Source organism: Musca autumnalis, unplaced genomic scaffold (assembly GCF_047663935.1).
Source record: "Musca autumnalis isolate F117 unplaced genomic scaffold, ASM4766393v1 scaffold_4, whole genome shotgun sequence".
Lineage (NCBI taxonomy): Eukaryota > Metazoa > Arthropoda > Insecta > Diptera > Muscidae > Musca > Musca autumnalis.
Genome location: NW_027411977.1, coordinates 249,853,803 through 249,879,524, shown reverse-complemented (window position 1 = coordinate 249,879,524; position 25,722 = coordinate 249,853,803).

Here is a 25,722-nt window from a genome sequence, read left to right as displayed (position 1 = left end):
ATATTGCTTACTTTTATATTATTCCCTTTCGCATACGAAGTAGCTGACATTTTGCTAGTACTTCTTATATATCAACAAACATTTTAATACACATTTTTCTTTCTTAATTACAGCCTAATCAACTTCATAAGGTAAGTCAATCAATCAACACAGTTTAACAATTATTGTATTTGTTTTTATTTTCCTTATATGTATTTGAATGTTTTAAAAATTAGTCATAATCATCCAGGAATAAATTTATTTTATATTTATTCTTGTTTTAATATTTCCGTTAACTATTTGAAAATACATTTTTGCGCCATAGGGACTCCAATGTCCCACATAGAAAAGCCATTTCGACAAATGTTTCACAGAAAATTTTATTATGGATATTTAATATCTGTAACTATTTTCCCAATAATTCTTAATGACCCTAAGAAATGTTAATATAATTGCTTGTTTTATTGATATTTGCTTGTATGGTTGTCGTCGTCAGTCGTACACACGTCAATATCATCTACATATACTACATACATACAAACATATGTTAATACAAATTCTTTACAATTTCTAACAACTTCTGCAATTAACCAAAGACTTTTACGGACCCCTAAAGTGGCCAATAAAAGTCATGTAGGAACAGCTAATAAAAAAACGACCACCTCTGGATGACAATAGAGCTATTGTAAAATTTTATTAAGTATTAAGAGACGATATGGACGATAGCAATACAAATCTATCGTGGTCGACCAAAATATCCCCTACTTATTTCTTAAACATGTTTTTTTTCAACAAACTACACGAAAAGCTTACAGCAGTTGAGTTCTCTTTGTGTGTACTAATACCTGTGTGGTACGAATATAATTTACATTAAAAATTATTTGTATCTATAATTTAAATACCAAATTGTTGTTACATTCCTTTTGACTTATTGTTATATTTTCCACAATATACGGCATTATAACCGCTAATATCGTACTTAGTGGTGCCCCGCATCTTCAACATGCCACTAACGGCGACCATTGACAGCAGCTTGTTTTTACAACGCGTAATGCATAAATAATGCGATGTTGTTGTTGTTGTTCGCGTTTCGTTTTTTGCTTTGCTTCTTCTTTTTGTGTAAAACTATACATTTTTCCCTTATATGATTTTATTGGATTATGAAAAACTATAAAGTAATATATGTGGAAAATTATAAAAGTCAAAGGCGCCACCAAAAGCACCCACCCCAGCATGAAGATCAATGTGTAAAGCCATAAAATTGAATACGAAAAAAAAAAATATACAAATTTTACCAGTAAAAGCTACAACTTAAACAGAGTAAGAAGAGTGAACGTTTAGAAAAGCCACAATACTAAAAAATAACACGAAACAAATATGTATTGTTGTAACACGAGTAGCAGGAGAAGAGGGCAAATATTTGATTGCGAGCGTGGCCATGGTGGTGTGGTCTCTAACAACAGCACAAATAATATTTCCGATGAGTATTTTTGATTTATTGTAACAACTGTGCCGACAATCATCATACCAACAATTTTGGGTATGAAAATATGTTTTTTATTGGGTGGGCGACCAACAAGAAATATATGAAATGAAATAAAACTCAACGAAGCAAACAGTCAATGAACAAACAGTGGTACGACATGACAAATTTAAATATGATTACATTTCGAAGAATAGATTCCTCTATTACAGAAGATAGATATTTTTCTCTGACACTAAATACATATTTGTCATGGTGCGAACTTTGACAGCGATTTATTTGAAAATCCCTCCTGCGATTTTTTCTTGTTTTTCGATTTTTTTCATCTATAAACATTGCTGTTTTAGAATCCCCAAAAACTTTACTTCTCAAAAATGTAAGTTTTGATGCCTCGAAGTGTATAAAAGTTTACATAATCGTGGAGAAATCACCAATCCGGACATCCAAAAATGCTTCTCATATCTGGAAATGCCTGTTTTAGAACTCCTTTGTAATGTGTCGTGCGCATTTAGGGAAAAAGAAATTGTCTACGGTGAAAATCGAGGCCCCGGATTTTTACTTAAAGTTTTTCATCCAGGCTTTTCGATATTGCGGCATATACTAGCCAAACCATTGAGATTATTGATCCAACACAAAGACAAAAATTTTAGCCAAGACAATAATTAAGAACTATATAGTACATTTAAAAGACTTTGGAATGCTCCTTCATGCAGTCTTGGCCTTGAGAAAGTGGAAATTTTTCGGAAAATATCAGTAAAAAATTTGCACTGTATCAAAGCCAAAACTGCCTGAAGGAGTGTTCCAATGAGTTCTTAATCAAATAAAATTAATCAAAAAAAAAAAAACTGGATAAAAAACTTCAAGTGAAAATCCGGGGGTTCGATTTTCACCGTAGGCATATGGTCTACACCTTTTTCACATGTAATTCGAAACATTCCAGTTTTTCGGAAAATATCAGTAAAAAATTTGCACTGTATCAAAGCCAAAACTGCCTGAAGGAGTGTTCCAATGAGTTCTTAATCAAATAAAATTAATCAAAAAAAAAAAAAAACTGGATAAAAAACTTCAAGTGAAAATCCGGGGGTTCGATTTTCACCGTAGGCATATGGTCTACACCTTTTTCACATGTAATTCGAAACATTCCAGTTGTAATTCGTAACATTTCATTTGTAATTCGATTATTCTGTTTGTAATTCGTAACCGTTTATTTGTAATTCTATTTGTAATTCGAATTATTCCATTTGTAATTACAAATAAAATAATTCAAATTACAAATAAAATAATTCGAATTTCAAATGGAATAATACGAATTACAAATGGAGTAATTCGAATTTCAAATGGAATAATTCGAATTACAAATAGAATAATTCGAATTACAAATGGAATAATTTGAATTACAAATGGAATAATTCGAATTACAAATAGAATAATTCAAATAACAAATAGAATAATTCGAATTACAATTGAAATGTTTCGAATTACTAATGGAATTCTCGAATTACTAATGGAATTCTCGAATTAAAAATAAAATGTTACGAATTACAAATGGAATTCTCGAATTACAACTAAAATAATTCGAATTACATATGAAAGAGGTGTAGTGGACTTTTTGGCTCAGTACAATCCCAAGAATCAGAAACTCCAGGCGCCCGTTAACATTTGTTCCTTCCATACAAATCGCCCCGGCCTAGTATGTACGTATTATGAAAGCATCTGTATGTCGAGTACAGGCTTCATCATCGTTTCGATTTTGAAATAGTCTTTCATTTGCCCATGATTTCTTAACTAGGAATGCACAAGTCGACTTTCGATTAATCGATTCGTCGATTTTTTGGTTTGAAAAGTCTAAAAATTTAAGTCGATCTTTGACATCAAAGAAGATCGATTATCAATTTTTATTTTTAGATTTTTACAGTCGAAATATCAATTCTGTTTTGACTTTCAGACTTTTGTATTATATGTGCAATAGATGCATAATGAAAGAAAAATATTATTGTTGAAAAGGATAGGAGTCAAAAAATCTGTTGATAATAAAATCGAATGGTCGAAAAAGTCGACTTTTCAGTTCTGAGTAAAAATCGAAAGATCGATTTTCAGATCTAAGTAAAAATCAGAAGATCGAAAAGTCGATTTTTGCTTCGTAATACGTATCCCTATTCTTAACTTTAATCTCGAATGGAAAAAGACCCATCTGTTCTAAAAAAATAAAAAAAATATAGTTTCTGTACCACAGTACCACACAAAATGTATTTTACAATGTTGTATTGACAATCTTGAACAACAAAAAAAAAAACTACAAAAATCGAATATCAACAACATAACAAACTGCATGAAATAAATTCATCCATGCTAACCACTTTATACAGTACCCAGCTAACAATTTTTGGGATGGATCTGATTTCAGATATTTTGACGAGTTTTCTCTAAAGTTTCCTTATAATTTAACGGAAATTCCTGTGCTTGTTTCCGAAAATCGGCATGATGACATACCGAAACTTTATTGGAAGGAAATTATTAAATATCATTATAATAATATAATCAAATGTATTAAATAAAGAAGTTCATTTTGGAGCATTGTGAAATTCGAATCAACCACCCGAAAATTATCTGTATATCGGATTAAACACACGCATTTTTCAGATTTTTCGATAGTCAGAATTTTGGTCGCAGATATTCAGAATGTCGAATTAAACATCCGAAAAGTTTCCGATTTACAAACATCAAACATCTCAATTTTTCCAAACTCGTTCCGACATTTTTCAGAATTTCGGAAAAAAAATTCAAAAGAGTTATATTTTAAGCGGGGTTTCGTATATTTTTCAGAGTTTTGTCCGAAATTGTCACGAAAATCTAATTTTCCTCAGAATTTTTTTCTTTCGAATTCTAAACGAATTCGTGTCGAAACTCTAATGTTCCTTTTGAATTTCTTTCGACGAAACTTTAAGATTTCGTTAGACACGTCCACACAACTTTTCTACAGAATTCGGCATCCGAACTCAGAAATTCGGACCAAATTCGTAAAAAACTCTGGAAGAAATGTTAACTGGGGTATGTACATTGTACAGCCATGTATGCATATGTCTATTTGTAAATGTAGATTTGTAATCATCTTCGGATTTCTTTCTCTTCTTCTTTACTTTTTTGTCACTGTTGATTTTTATTATTGTAAAATATTTGACAAAAAGTGAGAACATGCATTTTTCACATATCTGAACACGTGTGGGTCGATCGATGTATTTCCATATGTTTATATGTGTTGCTTGGGGTGTATTTGTGTGGGGCTCGCGGTTGGAGGGATTCTCTGACTGTTAAACTATCAGAATGGTGGAGGAGCATTTTGCTTCGATGCCGATACAACAAATGCTTTGTGGGAATAACTTTGGGATTCTTCCGGATGTGGGTATTCGAGAACATGAAAGATGAATGTGCGACAATAAAAAATATTGTCAAAATTATTTGTTAAACATGAATAAAGCATAAATTTTGAATACTCAAGAAATAACATAAAATATGTGGTGATTAGAATATGTTGTACAAATTGAATCAGCATTTTAAATTGTGAGGACACAAAAGGTGCGAAAAGCTTTCATTTCTACATTTTTGTTCAGAACAAACTAGACAATTTTCAACTTATGAATACTTAATTTATTTTTATAAGTATAATAATGTTTTTTATATCTTATATAATCGAAGTATATTGTGTCAGATTTTTTGGCCACAAGGCTTTTTAGTACAAAATAAAACGCAAAATTAAATTAAATAGTAAATGTTGTTAAAAAATATTCTATATATATTCAACATTAATTTTAGATTGTTAAACTTATTTTAAAGAACAGATCCATTTTAATGGCACTCATCTTTATAATCTGCGTATTGATTTGAAGATTTAAAATCATTCCCTACCACTCTATGTATGTTAACGTGAAACATACTTTTCCACTTTAGGTATTCGTCGCATTTGAAATGACATTTCTCGCTTCTCTCATCAATTCCAAATTTGTACTCCACATTGTACGTATGTACATATTTTCCGCTGCGGATAATTAAAAAAATATGTAAAGTCAAAAAAGCAATTCATAAATTCCCTTGGGTTAACAATGGTAATTTTTTATGATTTTTATTTGAGTTCTTAGATCACTTTTTATGACATTTTCTGGGCTCCTTTTTCCATTCAGAGTCGTTGAAGCATAACTCGCTGTTGTAGTTGTTTGCCGGAACGGTTGCGTTAATTTAAAGCACAGCAGCCGTCGAGGCAGCAGTAATCGTTAAACGCTTGATCGGTTTAAATTTTTTTGCCTTAATCTGGCTTTTCCTAAAGTGATATCTTTGGTGAGCAAAGATTCTCATCGCTGGTATGAACACACATCCTCATACACACCCAAGCATGTTGGATGCCGTACATGATCATCGTTGTGCTATGATGAGGATGAGGGAATGAGAATGATGGTCATGGCTGATGATGATGCCCTTGGCTGCATCGACTCCAGACACTAATGCTTCATTTCATTTTGTGGTGTTTGAGGGATGTTGTTGGGGACATTCTGTAGGGAGAATAGGCATACATGTTTTGCCGTAAGGGCTCCAGTTGTCGTAAATTTCGACATACAAACATTGCACTGCTGGCATAGTTGTTGCTTTTCTGTTGTTGGTGTGGTAATGTTGAATTTAGACTGAATCCCATGTATTTGTTATACATTATTTTTTATCCAACCATAAACTATGAAATTTTAAGGTCTGTACACTGCACAGCTGTGTTTTGTAAAAATAGCAGAAAGGCCAAGCACAACAACAATAACAATGCAGCATCATTTCATAAAAGCACAGAGTTCTTGGTAAGCATTTAAGTTTAAAAAATCCCTCCGTAGGGATTAAATGGTTTTTTCCCTTCAAAAAAGTAATGGAAAACACTCGATCCGCCATGGCGCATCCGCAAAACATTGGATTTCATCGTGAAGCTTTAGAATGCTAGCAGATATTGTACGCAAAGGCCACATACAATCACAAAGAAGAAAATAGAGCGTTGATGCTTAAAGGCAGAGAATAAAGTTGTCAGTTAAGTTTATGATATTTTTCCGTCAAGATTAAATGCTAATGAGCCTGAGACCAGGAACCGCACTGGCCCTCATCTCACATACGGTTCTTCCTTACTTTAGATTAGGGAGCACTTTGCCTTGCCAATAGATCTTATCGATCGCCGCTGAGGCACGTTCATGCCAAGGAATGTTTTTGTACACAGAAATGAATGTTCAGGGTTGGATTAAAGAATGTTTAAACAAATGCTTTTGTTTATAAACAAGACCAATACATTGTTATTGCTTTTGCAGGGGATAAAGGGTGATGTAATTAAAAACAACAAAGATATGAAACAACATATGAAGTAAAATCCACACAGTGTCCTTCAATCGCCGAAGTACTGAGAAATTTTTGTAAAATATATTGACTGTGTTGTAAAACTACAGTCATAGCTTGTGGGTAAGGATGATAGATACCAGGAAGTGGTACTGGATCTAATTTGGTCCCTCTTTTGTACATGGACAACTCCCGAAGGAGTCACATGGGAAGTCATCTTTAACACCGGCTAAAGGGGTCCTGGGCAAAAGTTTCTCATGGGAATGACAAAAGCTGACAAAAAGATAGGAAAAATACTGAGAATCTCCTATAAAGAGAGCCCATGACGATGACTAATATTTGCGAATAGGAAACTGGAATGTCCGTACTCTTGTCAGAACCTTGTAAGTGGGATACTAGCAGATATATCTAGGTGGAAAGCATACCTTCAGTTGAAAGCTCAAGTGGGAAAGTCAAGCCACAGCTTAGTGTCGCTTTCGTCCTCAAGAATAGACGTTCTTCTATAAACGTAGGTGATTAACACCTGACCTTTCATCTGTTCCATCAAAATGCGGTTCTTATTTTACGCTGACAAATACCAATAATATAAAATTTTGTATAATGCTCATTGTTCACAAATCAATACTAATATTTATTAGCAGATCGTTGTGGTTATTGACATGGATCTCATAATTTTAGCACATGACATGGATATTTTGTCAGACCCACACCTTATTGGCATACATTCAATCGCTTTTCGAATAATTTACCACAAAATATACATAAAAATCTTTCGACGACACTTTTTTATGATGGTTTTGACAAATTTTGTGTCTGTGTATTTTATTGCCAAGAGAAATCTATGTCCATTCGGTATTGTTTACGGATTAGCATGCTTTTCGCAGATTTAAGATCATCGGAACGTTCTTCTAGTTGAGATGACTAAACATTGTTGACAAAACAATAGGCTAGAAGATTACCCAAAACAAGATAAATACATACGCATTCCTTTGAGAAAAAAAACTAAAATCATTAATTTGAGAACCGTTTATCACCTTATTTATAACAAGCGAGGGCCAAAGGGCCAGCAATAAAAAAACGCCGAAATTTCGAAATCTCTCTTTCAGCTCTTAACTGAACATAAATCTTGAATGGTGGAATGAGCGTTGACTGTGTCCGCTGCCGAACAAATATTTAAGTATTAATGTTCCAATTAATAATGAAATCAGACAACCCCCCTTTGATGTTGCTCCACTCGTTCCGGACAAACTTATACATAAATTTGAATACTAAATAAAATCGCAATAAATATCAGACAGCCAACCACACCAACCAGTCACCATCACTTGTCGCGATGAAATCCAACACTCACATTGCTCATCTGCGCACTGGCCACTGGGCCGAAAAAAAGACCAGCTATAGGCCAACTATAGGTATAAATAATGCAGTATTTTTTTTTCGAAACAGTCTTTCCAAGAAAGATGAATCAATTCAATCCATACGTACATATCAAGGAAAGTGGTCAACATAGTTGGCTGCAAACGAGAGAAGGCCGAAGAGAAAGAGCAACCAATACAACCAGTAAAAAGATTAATTATTACATTATAATAAAACACGACCGCAAACATGAATATTTTGATTTTTCGGCTTTAAAAACAAACAGATGGGCCAAATTGTCGATCGAGCAGCCAGCTAATAATCCTCCAAACCTTTGGAATCAAATCGAAAAAAATTGCCTTCATTCGTTTGTATGGTTTTTTCTTTAAATGTTAAAGGGCTTAGTTCCTTTGTATTTTTGTGTTGTAGAAATAGATATGTATGTATGTGTGCGCTTTTTTTCTTCTTCAAATTGTTAAATGACCATTTGGTGATTTATTTACATTTAAACAAACAAACATTTGATGGAACATCTTGGAATAGATTGAAGGAAGAAGGCATAGAAACGATGGTGATGAAGATGCGATCAAAACAAAATAGGTGTTTCGGTGTTAAGCATTGAAACCATGCTGGAGGCCATGTTTGGGCCCCTAACTTGAACATGTAAACACCGGGCCGTTAGTCAAATCAAAGTAGCAATAAATACCCCGACAGATTCGAACAACGACAATAAAAACTGAAAACAACAACATCACCGTCTCTTCTCATCTCCAAGGCAAAGAATCCAAATAATAAATAATGACACTCTCCAGCTTTCGTTAGCGGCAACAAGTAACGAAGCCAAATTGTCGCACAGTGGATGGAAAATAAAAGTTGCCCAGAATAAAAAAAATTAAATTTGTTATTTTTCATTGATTATTGTATTTTCTTATTCCAATGGGAGGGTTATGTAGGGGATGAATGATACCAAGCAACGGTCTTGACCGGCTTTAACATGGCAAAGCCCAGGATTTATCTTGGTCTATCTTTCATCTCAAGTGGACACTGACCACCCGTGGTGTCACCTGGGGAACTGCCTTTAACACCCGTTAAAGGTAGTGAGCTAAAATGTGCCGCGCGTTCACCCATAAGAACGTTAAAAACTTGGGTTTGGGCGTCGGGTTAGTAACCCTCCCCTAGAAAAAACATCCTACTATGAAAAAACGAAAGAAAAGAAAAACAAACCCCTCTAAAGTTGACGAACCCCGCAAACGTTTTAAGGACCATGATTTGCGAATCTGCACCTGGAATGTTCGCACTCTTTATAGAGAAGGTGCAGTCTTCGCATTGGCAGACGTACTTGAAAAGTACAAGGCCGATATTACTGCCATACAGGAAATACGATGGATTGGGAAAGGCGTCACAACAACACCTAAAGGTGGCGCATTGTATTATAGCTGCCATGACGTAAAGCATGAGTTTGGTTGCGGATTCGTAGTTAGTCGGAGACTAAAACATCTGGTATCCAGCTTCACCCCAGTGAATGAAAGACTTGCTGCAATTCTAAAAAAGCTAATTTCTTCAACATCAGCTTTATTTGCGCTCATGCTCCCACTGAAGAAAAGGACGAACAGACCAAAGATATATTTTACGAGCTTAGAAGAAACATATGACCGTTGCCCTGCCCATGACATTAAAACCATTCTAGGCGATTTTAATGCCAAAATTGGAAAGCAGAATATCTTTGGTCCAACAGTCGGGAAATTCAGTCTCCACAGTGAAACATCTGACAATGGTATGAGGCTGATAGACTTTGCAGCTGCAAAAAACATGGTAGTTAGCAGTACCAGATTTAATCATCTCGATATTCATAAGGGCACCTGCCTGTCTCCAGATCAAAGAACAAGTAATCAAATTGATCATGTTGTAATAGATGGAAGACATTCATCCAGCGTGTTGAATGTACGATCGTTCCGAGGCGCAAACATTGATTCGGACCACTACCTTGTTGCAGCAAAGGTACGTACCCGTCTAAACGTTGCAAATAAAGCACGAACAGACACAACGCGGAAGTTTGACATCGATAGGCTGCAAACACAAAAGATAGCCACAGCATATTCTACTCAACTAGCCCAATTGCTTAACGCGAGCACTCCTTGTCCCGATAACATAACAACACAATGGCATAATATTGCCCACTCCATGCAAACAGCCGCAAAATCCATACTTGGATTCCAGAGACCTCCACAAAGGAGTTCATGGTATGACCAGGAGTGTCGTGTTGCTACCGAAGAGAAAAATGCGGCATATAGAGCTACTTTACAATCAGTAGCAACGCGTAGTGCACGAGAGAGATATCGGGAGAAAAGGAGAGAAGAGAAACGTCTTTTCCGCAAGAAAAAGAGAGAAATGGCAAAGCGGGAGTGTGAAAAAATCGAGATGTACAGAAGCCAGAATGAAGTCCGAAAATTCTACCAAAGAGTGAAACATCAAACAGATGGCTTTGGTACAGGCACATCCTCCTGTAGAGACCAGCAAGGTAATCTGGTAACAGATACAGATAGCGTGCTCAGGATATGGAAGGAGCATTTCTCCAATCTGCTGGTATCCAATAGTAGCGATGACGATGATACCGCAGATCCAATCCTAGAAGGTGGTATAGAACGTATACCGCCCGGCCGAAAACAGCAATCAACCGGCTGAAGAATAATAAAGCAGCAGGAGCCGATGGCTTACCAGCCGAGCTGTTTAAAACCGGAGGCGACGCGCTGATAAGGTGTATGCATCAGCTAGTTAGCACCATCTGGCAGGAAGAGCGCGTACCCGACGATTGGAACCTGAGCATCCTATGTCCCGTCCACAAGAAAGGAGATAAGACTGTATGCTCAAACTATATGGGCATAAGTCTTCTCCCTATTGCCTATAAGATAGTGTCAGGGATATTGTGCGAACGACTAAAGTCAATGGTCAACGAAATAATTGGACCATACCAATGTGGCTTTAGACCTGGCAAGTCCACCATTGACCAGATATTTACCCTGCGGCAAATCCTAGAGAAGACCCAAGAGATGCTGATCGACACATTTCACCTTTTTGTCGATTATAAAGCAGCATTCGACAGTCCCCTCCGATCAAAGGTATTCCACGCAATGTCTAAATTTGGTATTCCCGCAAAGCTCATCCGGCTTTGTAAGATGACTTTAACTGATACTAGGTCCTCAGTTAAAATTGGAAAGAACCTCTCCGAAGAATTTTGTACCAAAAGAGGTTTCAGACAAGGAGACAGCCTTTCGTGTGACCTATTCAACATTTTGCTGGAATTTACACCAATAGCCACATGTTACTTGCCTATGCTGATGGCATAGACATCATGGGACGATCAGTAAAGGAAGTAACTGATACCTTTAGGAAGGTCGAAGCAGAATCTGCGAAAATGGGTCTGGCGGTAAACGGCGAAAAGACCAAATTGATGGTGTCGACGCGAAAAGCGTCCATAGAGCTCGGACCAACTCACAGTGGCCGAAACCACTGATCTAGCGGCGCGAAATTAATAACTTGGAAACGAATGAAGACATCTTTCTGAAATTTTGCACAAACTCAATCTGTGTCTGTGGGTAATTATGGACTAAATATGAACAACATAGGCAAATATTTTGGTATAGCCCCCATATAACGGTACCTCCTGATATTCGATATTTTGAGGATTTAAGCCACCTTTTCCTTCCAAATTACTTGTAATTTGGTACTTAGGGTTCCTAGTGATCACTAAACCTTTCCACCAAAAATTGTGAACATAGGTCCACGTTTGGGTATAGGCCCCTTTTAAGGTACCTCCCGACTTTCAGTAGTTTGGGGATTTAAAGCTACATTTTCCGACCAAATTAGGTGTAATTTGGTATTTGGGGTTCCCAGTGGACACACAAATTCTCAACCAAAAATTGCGAACATAGGTCTACATTTTGATATAGCCCCCATATAACCGTACCGACAGATTTTGGGTATTTTGAGGATTTAAGCTATTTTTCAAGACCATTTATCAGCAAGATTTGCAGCTATTTGCAGCTAAATTTTGGTTATTCGGAATCTAGGGAGTTCAATTTAATTATTAAAAAAATAACTGGACCGAACCTCGGTGGACCTTTGTAGTTACGCTCCATCCAACAAAAGTATATTGCACTTAAAACATACAAAAAATAATAATTTTTGAAAATTTATTGCTTTATAACTATGTAACTTCAGGCCCCAAACATTTTATTTTAATTCAACTTAAACCCTCCCCTATCAATAAAAAATAAACTTTGTTTAGTTTTATTACGAATTTATTTAACAAATAAACCAATATGAGATCAGGTTTTTAGCAACAATTTTATTAAAATCTGATCCGTCAAAATTTCTTGCACTTGACACTGAATAACTGAGTGAATATTTACAACAACAAAAAAGTAAAAACAAAATCTTAGTCAGCAGAGTGTCTGTAATCGATATAATGGAAAACATTTCGCAATTTTATACTTTGATTTTTTGACTTTCGCGCCGCTAGATCAATGATTTCGTCCTCTGTGCAACTGTGGAAGTTGGTACCTACAATTTTGAGGTAGCTAAAGACTTCATCTACCTCGGCACTGCCATAAACACAACAAACAACATCAGTTGTGAAATAAGAAGAATTGTATTGGCCAACAGATGCTACTATGGTCTAAGTAAGCAATTTAAAAATAAAGCCACATCCCGCCAAACAAAAAAAACACTATACAAAACGCTGATACTACCCGTGCTAATGTATGGCTCCGAAGCATGGGTACTTGCGCTAGCAGATAAGGCAGTGCTTGGAGTGTTTGAGAGGAAAATTCTTCGAAAGATCTACGGGCCGATTTGCGTTGACGGTGAATATCGACGTCGTATGAACCACGAGCTATATAAGCTATACAAAGACATGCATATAGTTAAACGTATCGAGATGCAACGATTGCGTTGGCTAGGCCATATCATGAGAATGAGCGATGATGAACCCGCTAAAAAGGCGTATGAATACATGTCAAATGGCGGTGCACGCAGATTCGGCAGGCCTGAGCTTCGATGGAGCATACAAGTGGATAAAGAAATGAAAAGGCGCGGTATTCTAAAAAGTCAAACGAAACACAGAGAGGAATGGAGATCTTTTCTTAGTTCGGTCTATTGTAATGGGCCAACTAAGTAAGTATTCCAATGGGAATTTGAGTAAATTCCTAATGTTGTTGGTGAAATTTATTTTCAGCCCATAACCATTTCCGACAGCCATATGGAAAATTTAGATCCCTTAAAGAAAATAATGAAAATTTTGTCAATATCCAGAGGATGGTTAGTTGTCTTGTAGGGCTTATTACTTTGTACAACATAAGAAATTCCATCAATTCATATATATTTACCAAAATTTGTGGACATTCCCCATAAACGGATTTTCTGTAGTTAGGTAGTTCTGGGATCCCACCGTTGTGCAATGGTAAGCACAATCCCTTGTATGCTGAATGTCCGGGTTCGATTCCTAGGCAAGACACGTTTTCAATGGTGGAAAAAATACCCCTCAGTGTATTGTTGGTGACATTTTCTAAGTACATATTTCAGCCATGAAAAACTCATCTACACATGGTGTCTTAATACACGTCGTTCGAACTCGGCGATAAAAATTAGGACCCATATCATTGAGCTAATATGAACCCGGGGTGCACTCATTGATATGGGGAAATCTCCCTCGCCCCTTCTGGGATGTTTATGGGAAAAATTATAAGTTCGTCTCTTAACAGAGGAAAATAAAGTTTATCCAACAATATTTAAAGTGGAAAGTGTGTATTTTAAAGCTGTGTTCCTATTTGCTCGATATTACTCGCGAGGGGGTATACTTGAAGTCTACGAGTTCTACAAGAAGTTTGCTAGCCGCTATTTTGTCTTATGTGGTAGTGCACGCAAGTACTCTTGATTAAAAATATCTTTAGAAAAGAAGAAAAGTTGGATGACAGAGAAGTCTCTCCACTGCTGATTTCAAAGGCTTTCCTTTTTCACTTGCAAAAAATCATCGGTCATTGAGCTCAACTCCAACGAAAAATTAATTAAAATTAAATTTTTCAATTAAATATTTTTGCCAATTTGTATGACAAAAAATACAAGAGTACTCGGTAAGAGTAGAATCTGCTCGATTTCGAGCGTTTTCTTACAACTCGAAAACGAAGGAGTAACAATTTAGAATATTTCGATTTCGAATTCCAGCTAGTTTAACTCTCTACTCGATCGTGTAGCAATTATACCAAAGTTATTTGGAAGATGTATATAAGAATTATTTACAACAAATATCAGAAATTTCACCATGACAATATGAAGACAATTTGTATTGTAAGCGCAGTTTCTATTTGTGTTTTTAATATCTCGAGGAACGATGGTATTTTCACATTCGCATTGCAATGTTCAACAAATAAAAGGTTTGACAGAGGACTCCGCGGACCAGAATTTCACAAGAAAACTCACGACTCACCACTTTAGTTTCAATTGCGACCAACTAATAAAACTATTAAAATCAAAAAGTTTCTTTAAACACGAAACCCGGATAATTTCTCTGAAAAGTCCCAAAAATATATTGCAGCAAACATATAATTATTTGCAATCAGTCCCAAACATAACATATTTTTGGGTCCTGCAAACAAATATATAAAATATATGTTTGGGTGCAAACACACACAAAAAACACATGCGCCAGTGGGCGCGTTGTAAATTTCAATGTGAAACATTATCCCAAACATATACACGCATTTATAAATGGTGGTGGTTTATTGAAAGGCATTTATAAATGGTGGTGGTTTATTGAAAGGCATAGAAAAAATGCAAAAGCAGTAACAGCCACATAGGTACATAAAAAATTCCAAAGGAATACATAACAGACTTTAATAAAAGTAAATTTTAATGAAATAATTTATAAAAAGTCGCACTTTTAAAAAGAAAAAAATATATAGAAACATCGTTGAACGCTTCCCCTTAGTTGTGAAATAAAACACATTTTCCTCGAAGTTTGAATCATCAGCGGGAAATCGGCATCTGGAATCAAATGATTATATAATGTAGTAAATAGGTGCATTCATATTTCAAATATACATATTTGTGTATGTATATGAAAAATGTATTGATGTAATTACCAATATTAAATGTGATTTCTTCCTTGTCCAATAAAATATTTCCATTCACCTTTTTGATTCAATTATAAAATGTATTGGGCATTTAATTTTCTAAAAAAGCACCATTTCTTTGAGAAAAGACAAAACACTGATTTATTCACTCACTTTACCGTCTTTACTCAACAATTGTCTTTAGAACACTGAAGAAAAAAGAACAACATAATTAATACAATTTTTTCTTTTCCTCTTCGCTTGCTACGTTGGTTACCAACAACAAATCATGAAACACACGTGTTTTACTGCATACACATCACCAAAACTTCTGCGTCTCCTATTACACCATACACACAGCTCTTTATTATAAAACAGCATTCCGCAGCCGCGAGAGCCCTGTTGTTACTCTCTTTGACAAAAATCCTCTCTGCACCCATAAAAAATATGTTCTAACATAAAAAATATGTTGGTAGCCAAACAAATAAAATTGAGATATATTACAAAATGTTGCAAACATATATTTGTTTAGCCACAAACAAATTATGTTTGGATCCAAATATATAATTGTTTGCAATCAGTCCCAAACAAATATTTGATTGGATCCAAACATATTTCTAACATATATTTTTCTGCATGTACGTATATAAAAATTATAACTGTTTGGATTACAAAAATAAATTTATACCATAACACATAGACACTAAAAAAGTTAACAACTATTCTCCCAATGTGCTCCTAAAGCAGACGAATATTGTACGGACATACGGATGAATGGGAATACAATTTAAATATTTCTTGGAATTAACGATCATGCTGGATGGAAACAGAAAATCTATTGCTTGGTAATTTTCATATGTTCTGTTCAAATCGCTTAAAAACCAATTTTTTTTTTGTTTCTATCTGCTAACCCCCTCCTCTCCGTTTAGCCGAAAATAAAAGAAGTCAACCCCCATCCAACTAGGCCAATAGCTATCGTACATGTTTATACATACATATATTTGGATATGTCCATGACTATTTATGTTTATTCATACAAAATACAAGAAAACGAAGAAGAAAAAATGAGACGAAGAAAAAGTGTAAACATAAATCAATAAATAATTTTCCATGGCATTATTACCATTTAAAGCTTATGCTTGAATTAAGTTATAACTCTGCCACAGTTGATTCCCCCCAAAATGAAGCGCAGACAGCCAAAAGACGGACAAACCAAACATACTCACCATACTGCCTGCCATAAGTCTAGTGTCGAAAACCAATCAACAACAATGAACCAAGATTAATGCCTTCTCGAATTCGTTACAATGAGCCGAGCCGGGCAAACAACCGGCTCACCAGCCAACCAACCAACAACCATGCAACCGAAAAGTACAACGAATATGTTTCGTCCAAATAAATCTATGTAAATTTTTCTTCTTTCTCTTCGACCGAGGAAACAAAACAACGAAAAATAATACCTCTTTAACATTTGTAGCTACAAGCAGACAATCGATTTGGCCGAAACAAATATCGGGGAATCCGCACTCTATACAAATCGAACAGGGAAAATGTAATGAATGCTGAGAAAAGAAAAAAGCCAACAACTAAAGAAACCTCAACTCAACAATCAAATTATGTTTTATGAAAAGCCGAAAAAATTAAATACGCGCTTTCAAAACACAATTCCAATGGAAAATTTATGGAGGATTAATAATTTTGTTATATTCGATTGTAAATGTTGAGATGTGTTTATTTCGCTCCTATGTAGCCATGAATGAAGCAATAGAAAATGAAAGGTTTTAAATGACAGACGAATGCTTGTTGCAGTTGTTGTTGTATTCAGGAAATCATCGAAATACCACAATAATATGGATGCTAATGGGACAACGGACAATCGGGGGATAGCTGTTTGTTGTCTTCTTAATAGTAATACAGTAGCTATGGAGGAAAAACGTTAATACTTCTTCAAAACAATGTCGTATTGAAAACTCAAGAAAATTTATTATGCGGCATTGCTATTAATCGAAGATTTTCCTTAACAAGTCAATAAATGGCTAATGTCTAAAGACATACATATGTATGTATGTGTATGAAAGAATTTTTGTTTTAGAATTGATGATGATGATGACACAATTTATTTGGTGATAGTATCAAAAATCGTTTGTATGTCTAATGACGGTTAATGGCGGCTGTCCTACTTGTGTCATTGGTATTAACTTATTACCAGTATTTTAAACGAAACTATAATTTAGGTTTTGGGAACTATTTTTTAATAGACTATGTGAGCATGCCTAAGCATTAACATTTTGGTTTTTAAACACTCACCCTGTGGTAATGGGTTAGAAATTGCTCCCTTGGGAAGATTATTTCTACTGGTTATTTTTTCCGATTACTAATTTCAGCTACTATATTTATCCAGGGATCAGAAAGAGCAGTAAGCAATCGATCTATTAGTCTCTACTGTTTAATTAGGGATGTCGAAATATGAATTTAAGTTAGCATACTTTGCTCCTATATTTTATGTAGATTCAGTTTCTTAAGGTATAACGAAAGTAAATTTTAAATTTCAGACTATGTGGATTTTAAAATCTCAGGTTGTTCTCTTAATGAAACTCCCTTTATTTTTTTAATTGAATCATGTTATCTGGGAAAAATTGTTATCTAGTTGTACTGAAAATAAGCTAAGAACATCTTAGTAACAATCTCATTCACAACATACGAGCACAAACAAACACTGTATGCTGCGGCATCTTTTAAAAAGTGAACACGCCGCCAAAATAGTTCTTTATCTTGTATTATCTGAATGTAAAGATCTTAGCATTTCTGGAGAATGTATGTAAATCACGGTGCTCTTGAACCAACTTTAAATGAAAGAGCTTACATCTGGGAAGTTTTTGCGAATTCTGAAACTACGATGTTCATAGAAACAGAAAAATCAAAAAAAAAAAAAAACAATTAAAAAAGTGTCAGTCGGCTTTGCCTCAGCCAATGTGCAGTGAAACTTTCACCTACGGACAGATCGAATGGATTTAAGGTCCTTCGGAACTTTGTGGCCCTCTGTGGACATTTGAACTTGCCGACAAAAATGTGGATGGAAATGTAGTGGAATTAACTGCACTAAGAAACAAATGTGGAATTTTTGTAGGGGAGGTAAATATTTGGGAGAAGTACCGAAAGTTGTGGACCGGTATTGCCCCATGAAACTAAGTTTGGATATAATATGATGAAGACCAAATGTTGGACCAAATTGGTTGAACAGTTCGAGAGTTAACGTGCTCTCTCACCACCACATATGGTGACATAGGGGTTTTTATACACCTTTTGGGATTTTTGTCCAAAGAAATATGGACTTGCCCCCGAAACTTTTACGGTCGTAATGGACGTAGCGAATGCAAATCGCTTCAACAAAAATCAAAGTGATTCGAGAGCAGGTCTTAAAGTGAACTTACCCGAAACTTTGTGTGAGAGGTACCAGAAGCCGTAGACAAATATAGTCCATATTCGAACCTGATCTATATCTTGTAGATATATTAGGATGTGCAAAGTATGGATTACATCGGTTACTCCCTTAAAGAGTTATCGTGCGCACAAATTTTCCGAGCATTTTTGAACTTTTGTGGGGAAGGAACCTGAAGGAGTGGACCGATATGGCTTATCTTCGAATTTAAACTATGTTTGGACAAAATATTACGAAGGCCAAATTTTGGAACGAATTGGAAGATCCGTTCGAGAGTTATCTTGCGCTCCAACCAATACACACGGTGTCATAGGGGCTTTTCGCACCTTTTAGGCTATTTTCTCAGAAAGTATGGACTTGCCCCTGATGAAACTCGTACCGTCGTATGGGATGCAGTGAATACAAGTTGTTGCAAGAAAAATGAAAGCGACTGAACAGCAGGTCCTAATCTGAACTTATCCGAAATTTTGTGTGGGAGGTATCCGAAGGAGTGGACCGAGTGGGCACATATTTGAACCTTATCTAAGTCTGGTAGAAATTTCACGATGTGCAAAGTATGGATCAAATCAGTTACTTCCTTCAAGAGTTATCGTGCGCACAAATTTTCCGAACATTTTCGAACTTTTGTGGGGAGGTACCGGAAAGTGTGGACCGATAGCCCATCTTCGAACTTAAACTAAGTTTGGGTAAAATATTACGAAAGATAAATTTTGGATCGAATCGGTTGATCCATTCGAGAGTTATCGTGCGCTCCAACCAGCCAGACAGACAGACGGACGGACATTGCTAAATCAACTCCAAATTGTCTGAAACGGATTTCGTCCAAACATACTTGGGATCTAAAACCATTATTTCGGTGAGGCACATTTTACTCGTATGAAAGTACATATACCCTCGTTAGCATAAATGCTGAGGGTATAACAAAAAAATCGCCGGAGCGCTTTTTAAATAAATCGCGGTCAAAGTTCACATTTTTAGGTTTTCAAGATTTTGGTGGAAAATCGCAAGTTCTATCAAAATGAAACTAAAGAAAATGTTGTAGCAGTGAAAATTCTCTACAAGATTCATCCTTATAATGTTTTCGTAGGTTTTACCAGTTTTGAGATATAGAAGCTCATATTGGGACAATGCACTGACTGTATCGCCTCATTATAAAACAATGTCATATACGGCGCGCCCTAAAAATGAAAACCGCTTACAGCTGAGAAGTTTATGCAGATTCGGAAACAGCAATGTTCATAGATGAGAAAAATTCAAAAACAAGAAAAAATAGCGGGAGGGGTTTTTAAATAAATCGCGTTCAATGTTCACATTTTTAGGTTTTCGCGATTTCGCTTGGAAACCGCAAGTCCCATCGACATGGGGCTAAAGAAAACGTTGTAGCTGTGAAAATTTCCTGGAGGATTTTTCTTATGATTTTTTCCTAGGTTTTGCCATTTCTGAGACATATAAATACATTTTTTAGTTTTTTGGTAGGTTTTCACGATTTGCTTGAAGGCTGTAAGTCTTATCGAAATATGACTAGAGGATATCTTATAGGTGTGAAAATTCTCTATCAGATTGTTTTTCGTAATTTTTTTCTATGTTGTACCATTTTAGAGATAAATAAGTTCAAGTTGGGAAATTACAGTGATGACACTGTTTTATAAGGAGACGATACAGTCAGTGAATTGTCCCATTTTGAACTTCCATATCACAAAAATGGTAAAACGTACAAAAATATCATTGTAGAAAATTTCCACTGTTACAACATTTTCTTTAGTTTTTTTTTTTTTTTTTTTTGATAGGGCTTGCGGTTTCTTTGCAAAATCTTGGAAACCTAAAAACGTGAACATTGACCGCGATTTATTAAAAAACGCATGTGCGATTTTTTTGTTTTTGATTTTTCTCATCTGTGAACATTGTAGTTTCAGAATCTGCAAGAACTTCCCAAGTGTAAGCTCCTTTCATTTGAATTTGTTTCAAGAGCACCGTGACATACTATGTACATACGTACTGCAGTAGGGAGTTGTTGGATAAAGATATATATTTACACAATCCTCTTTCAACAATACTACAAGGGTATTGGGAAGTAGATTTTATATTAAAAGAGCCCATTTATTCAAACTATAATAATACAATGGTTGCACAAATAATAAATTCTTCCGGTATTCTAAAGTTTCCATTTTAAAATTCCATCTTAATTAAAATCCTTTTAAATTCAACTCATTCAAATGGCGACAGCTCAAATTATTGATCAAATAAATTGTTGGAATTGAAGCGAAAAAGAATGTGGCTTTTAAAAACAAAATGCAGTTGTCATTATTATGTCAACACTAAACTTTCACTCATTCATTGATTCGTTCGTTCTCGGGATGGCTTGTTTGTCTAATGAAATCGAAGACACTTCAGCTGAAAAGAAAAGAGAATTGGAAATACATCGTTGATTATTGTCGTCGCTATTAACTGAAATAGTGTCGCTATGCCGTAACGCCTTCAATAAATAAACAAATACTTGACAATGCAATGGCACCCCCATCCATTCATTTGTATGACGGCACTGAATGGGGTCTTGTGTGAGTGTGTGTCAATATCGGGAGGTGAACTTCTCATGTGACCAACGAAGCGTCCAACCCTTCAATGTGTCACTTGTATGAATGGATCTCCCCAGCCAGTCGTTGTGACGTACAAGGTAGACAAAACGGAGCAAAATCAACAGTAACAGCCTCCACAAATAGATGAAGACGCACATCAACACCAGGCGTTAACACACGGCGATTTATGACAGCCATCAATGGCAACAACCATATTCATATTTTCTATACTCACTAAACGCCGACATATGGATATATAGCGTAGTATTAATATGGGATATTCCATACAAAAGTTTTTAAATAAAGTTAGGGAGTAATCAACTATATTTTCTGAAACCTTTAGACTTTTGATTTGTCAATGCACTACTTTCAGCTCTTTGGATGATCATGTGCTCGTTTAACCGGTTTTCATATTTCAAGATATGATATTTAGCTAAATGTTGGGTTCCGAAATAATTTCAGGAGATCGTCCAAATTTAGCTCCAATGTGTTTTGCATTTGTAGAACTTTTGGTACTCGAAATCGGTGATATGTATCCATGTTTGGACACTATCCTAATTTAAGGTATATTTGAAAGCCACACACGGTGTGCCTTAACCAAATTTAAATGGAAGGTGCTTACACCTGGGAAGTTTTTGCAGATTCTGAAACTACAATGCTCATAGATGAGAAATATCAAGAAACAAAAAAATCGCCGGAGGGATTTTTAAATAAATCGCGATTAAAGTTCACATTTTTAGGGGTTCTTTAGGTTTTCACGAATTTGCTTGGAAAGCGCGAGTCCTATGTAAATGGGCCAAAAGAAAATTTTGTAGCTGTTCTCCACAAGAATGACCTTTAAAATATTTTCGTAGGTTTTACCGGTTTTGAGATATAGAAGTTCAAATTGAGACAATGCACTTACTGTATCGCCTCCTTACAAAACAATGTCATTACTGCAATTTCCCACCGTGCACATTTTACAACCAAACTGGCTAAAGTTTGAGAGTACGAATTTTAATTGGTCAAAAAGTCTCCTTTTCAAAATTTGTCCCCATTTTAATCTATCCACAATATAAGATACATTGTGGTTTTAAGAATATTGGAAAATTAAAAAACAACATTATACAAACGAATTACTTTTGACTTGGCATTTCTTAGTGAACATAAAATATCCTTACCAGAATTTGTCAACTCAGGTCCACGCTTCAGCTTAGTCCCGTTTTAAGGGTTTCTCGCTTATTCAGTTTTTGAAAACTGAACAATAACAATAACACTGTGCAAAAAATTCAATTTTTTCAAAATGATGGCAAAACCGAGTAGATTATGAAAGTGGAGCTAAAAATATGAGAAACATGTGTCGGCGTTTTTAAAGTTTACATCGGAATGTAACCAAAGGACGCGGGGCAAGTTTCGCCCATTTCTATTTTTTGTCGAAATATTCGAGTTAAGATATCTTGGAATCTTTCCATTTTAGGTATATAGAGTCTTTGGCAACTTTAATGAGGAGGGTGTGGGGAATATTTTTGTTAAAAATGTTTACACTCATGCGGTGCATAAAAGGGGTCTTTTTGGCCCTCTATTCGAAAATCTTTCAAAAACTCATTTAAAATGTGATCATATCAAATCCAAATATTCTACAAAATTGTTCCTCATAAAATTTTACTATAGGTCTCGGAGTACACCAAATCTGTTTATTTTATCTAAACGCCAGAAATCTCAAAAAATTAAAAACACGTTTTTGGGTTAAAGTCGCACTTCATCTGAGTTTATTCAAAACTGTTCCACAAAACATAATTTTAAGAGATGACGTCAAAAACAAAATTATTCTTCGCCACATTTCACTATAGGTCACCAAAGAAATGTCTATCATGAAAATATTTCCCAATTTTGTTGGTGACATTTTTTCTTTCTTTTTTTGAGTTGATACATGAAAGTAATATGAAAGTTGGTTCTAGGTGAAAAGTGTCAAAAAAAGGAAAATTCTAAACAAAATTTCACTATGAGCTTCAGAAGTTAAGGCCTAAGAAGCATGGCATTGTTGCTTAAGTCATATCTGGTAAATGACTAAAGACCAAGTTCGACCTAATTCAAATGTTATTCTTTTTATTAGGGCGAATTTGGTCTTTAGTCATTTACCAGATATGACTTAAGCAAGAATGCCATGCTTCTTATGTGTCGAGGCCTTTAAGGCCTGCGTACATAAGCCGCTCGGCTTTCTTACTTAATTCATTTCTGGTAAAGCAATAAAGAAATGTCAGAACCACATTTCAATTAGGTCGAACTTGGTCTTTGGTCTTTTACCAGAAATGAATTAAGCAAGAAAGCCGAGCGGCTTATGTACGCAGGCCTTAACTCCTGCTTTGGTGACATTTATGGAATTATGTAAAATTAACAGCCCAAAATTAAAACAAATAATTTTTTCCTAAAATATACAATTTTGTAATCTAATTTTCTTAAGGAAGTCGTATACCTAGATACATGATTTATTCTGAAACTCATAGTGAAATTTTGTGGAAATTTTTTCCTTTTGACCCTTTTCACCTAGAACCAAGTTTCATATTACTTTCATATATCAACTCGATAAAAGAAAGAAAAAAAATCATCAAAAAAATGGGGAAATATTTTCATGTTTTTCAAAATTGGTACTGATATTTTCATGATATATAATGGAAATAGACATTTCATTTCTTTGGGGACCCATAGTGAAATTGAAGAAATGAAGAAAAATAATTTTGTCTTTGACGTCATCTTTCTAAAATTACACAGCAAAAATCCTCATTACAAAGCTCCTTTCCCACCCATTATTTTAACAAGGGCATGTCGCGCGAAATATCTAGTTATTTTGTAACCACTGAAATAAGTAGTCAGAATCTACTCAGTATCTACTTATTTAAGTGGTTACAAAATAAGCAGTTATATCGCGCGACAATATTTTCTTTAGACCCATTTACATAGGACTCGCGGTTTCAAAGCTAATTCGCGAAAACCTAAAGAACCCCTAAAAATGTGAACTTAAATTGCGATTTATTTGAAAATCCCTCCGGCGACTTTTTTGTTTCTTGATATTTCTCATCTATGAGCATTGTAGTTTCAGAATCTGCAAAAACCTTCCAGGTGTAAGCACCTTCCATTTAAAATTAGTTAAGGCGCACCGTGCGTGTTTTTAATTTTTAGAGATTCGTGGCGATTAGATAAAACTGACAGATTTGGTGCATTCCTAGACCTATAGCTAAATTTTATGGCGAACAATTTTGTATAATATTTGGATTTGATATGACCACATTTTAAATGAGTTTTGGAAAGATTTTCTAAAAAAGGCCAAGAAGACCCCTTTGATGAACCACATGAGGGATACAATTTTTAACAAAAATATTCCCCACATCCTCCTCAGTATAGTTGCCAAAGACTCTATATACCTAAAATGCAAGGATTCTAAGATATCTTAACTCGAATATTTCGAAAAAAAACCTGTATCTGCACTATAATAACAATGTTCTACAAACATCCCAAAAAAAGTTCATATCAATGAGCTCAATTATATCTGATCTACTGTTTATCGCCTAGTGCAAACAGCGTGTCTTACGACACCACTTATAGAGAAGTTTTACATGGCTGAAATAATCAGGAAATGTCATCAACATTACAGTGAGGGATATTTTGCGACCGTTGAAAATTGATGTTGCCAGGCCTCCGAACCTCCGCAGACCTTCTGAGTGCAAGGCGGGTTTGGCATTACTCCAGTAATCAGAGTTTGGAATGACCCATATTCTTGTATACGCTGAGATTATCTATAATAAGGACGTCAATGGAAATTTCTCACAAAATAATTTGTTCTATTTTGGAGATAAAGAAACAAACACCAAACCTATCAACAACATCCTACATTTTTGTCAGTCTAGCGAAGCGCCTTTTAATATCGATTTGCTGGATATGACCGCGACGCATGTATTTGTTTATGTCTCTACCAGACACCCGGAAAATGTATTGCAAACGAAAATTTTAAATTTGTAAAAAAAAACTATGCCTTTTAGAAAATTATCGCTCTTCTTCTTTAACTCTTTCATATTTTTTGTCTTTTTTTAGAATCATTGGAAATCATTTTCGTTCCTCCAGTCATATTTATTTCATATGTATGTATATACGTTGTGTGATGCGTTAAGTGCCAAAGAGACTGTATGGTATGGTGGTGGGGTTAATACGCCGAGATTTAACTCATCATAAATGAGGCTGTTGTTCGTTTTTTTGTGAACTATTTTTAGTTTTGACTATTTTATGGTTTCATCTTTTGTATGTCAGAAAAGTACTTCGCATAAGAGGGGGTCAGTCACATTGATGGGATTTTAAAAATAAGTTTTTTTACCAAGTTCCCTATTTAGGATGAGTTGTTAATGATGGGTTTAGAATGACATATTTTTTCTAGCGCATGCTTTATCTCTTCCAGTCACACTTTATGAT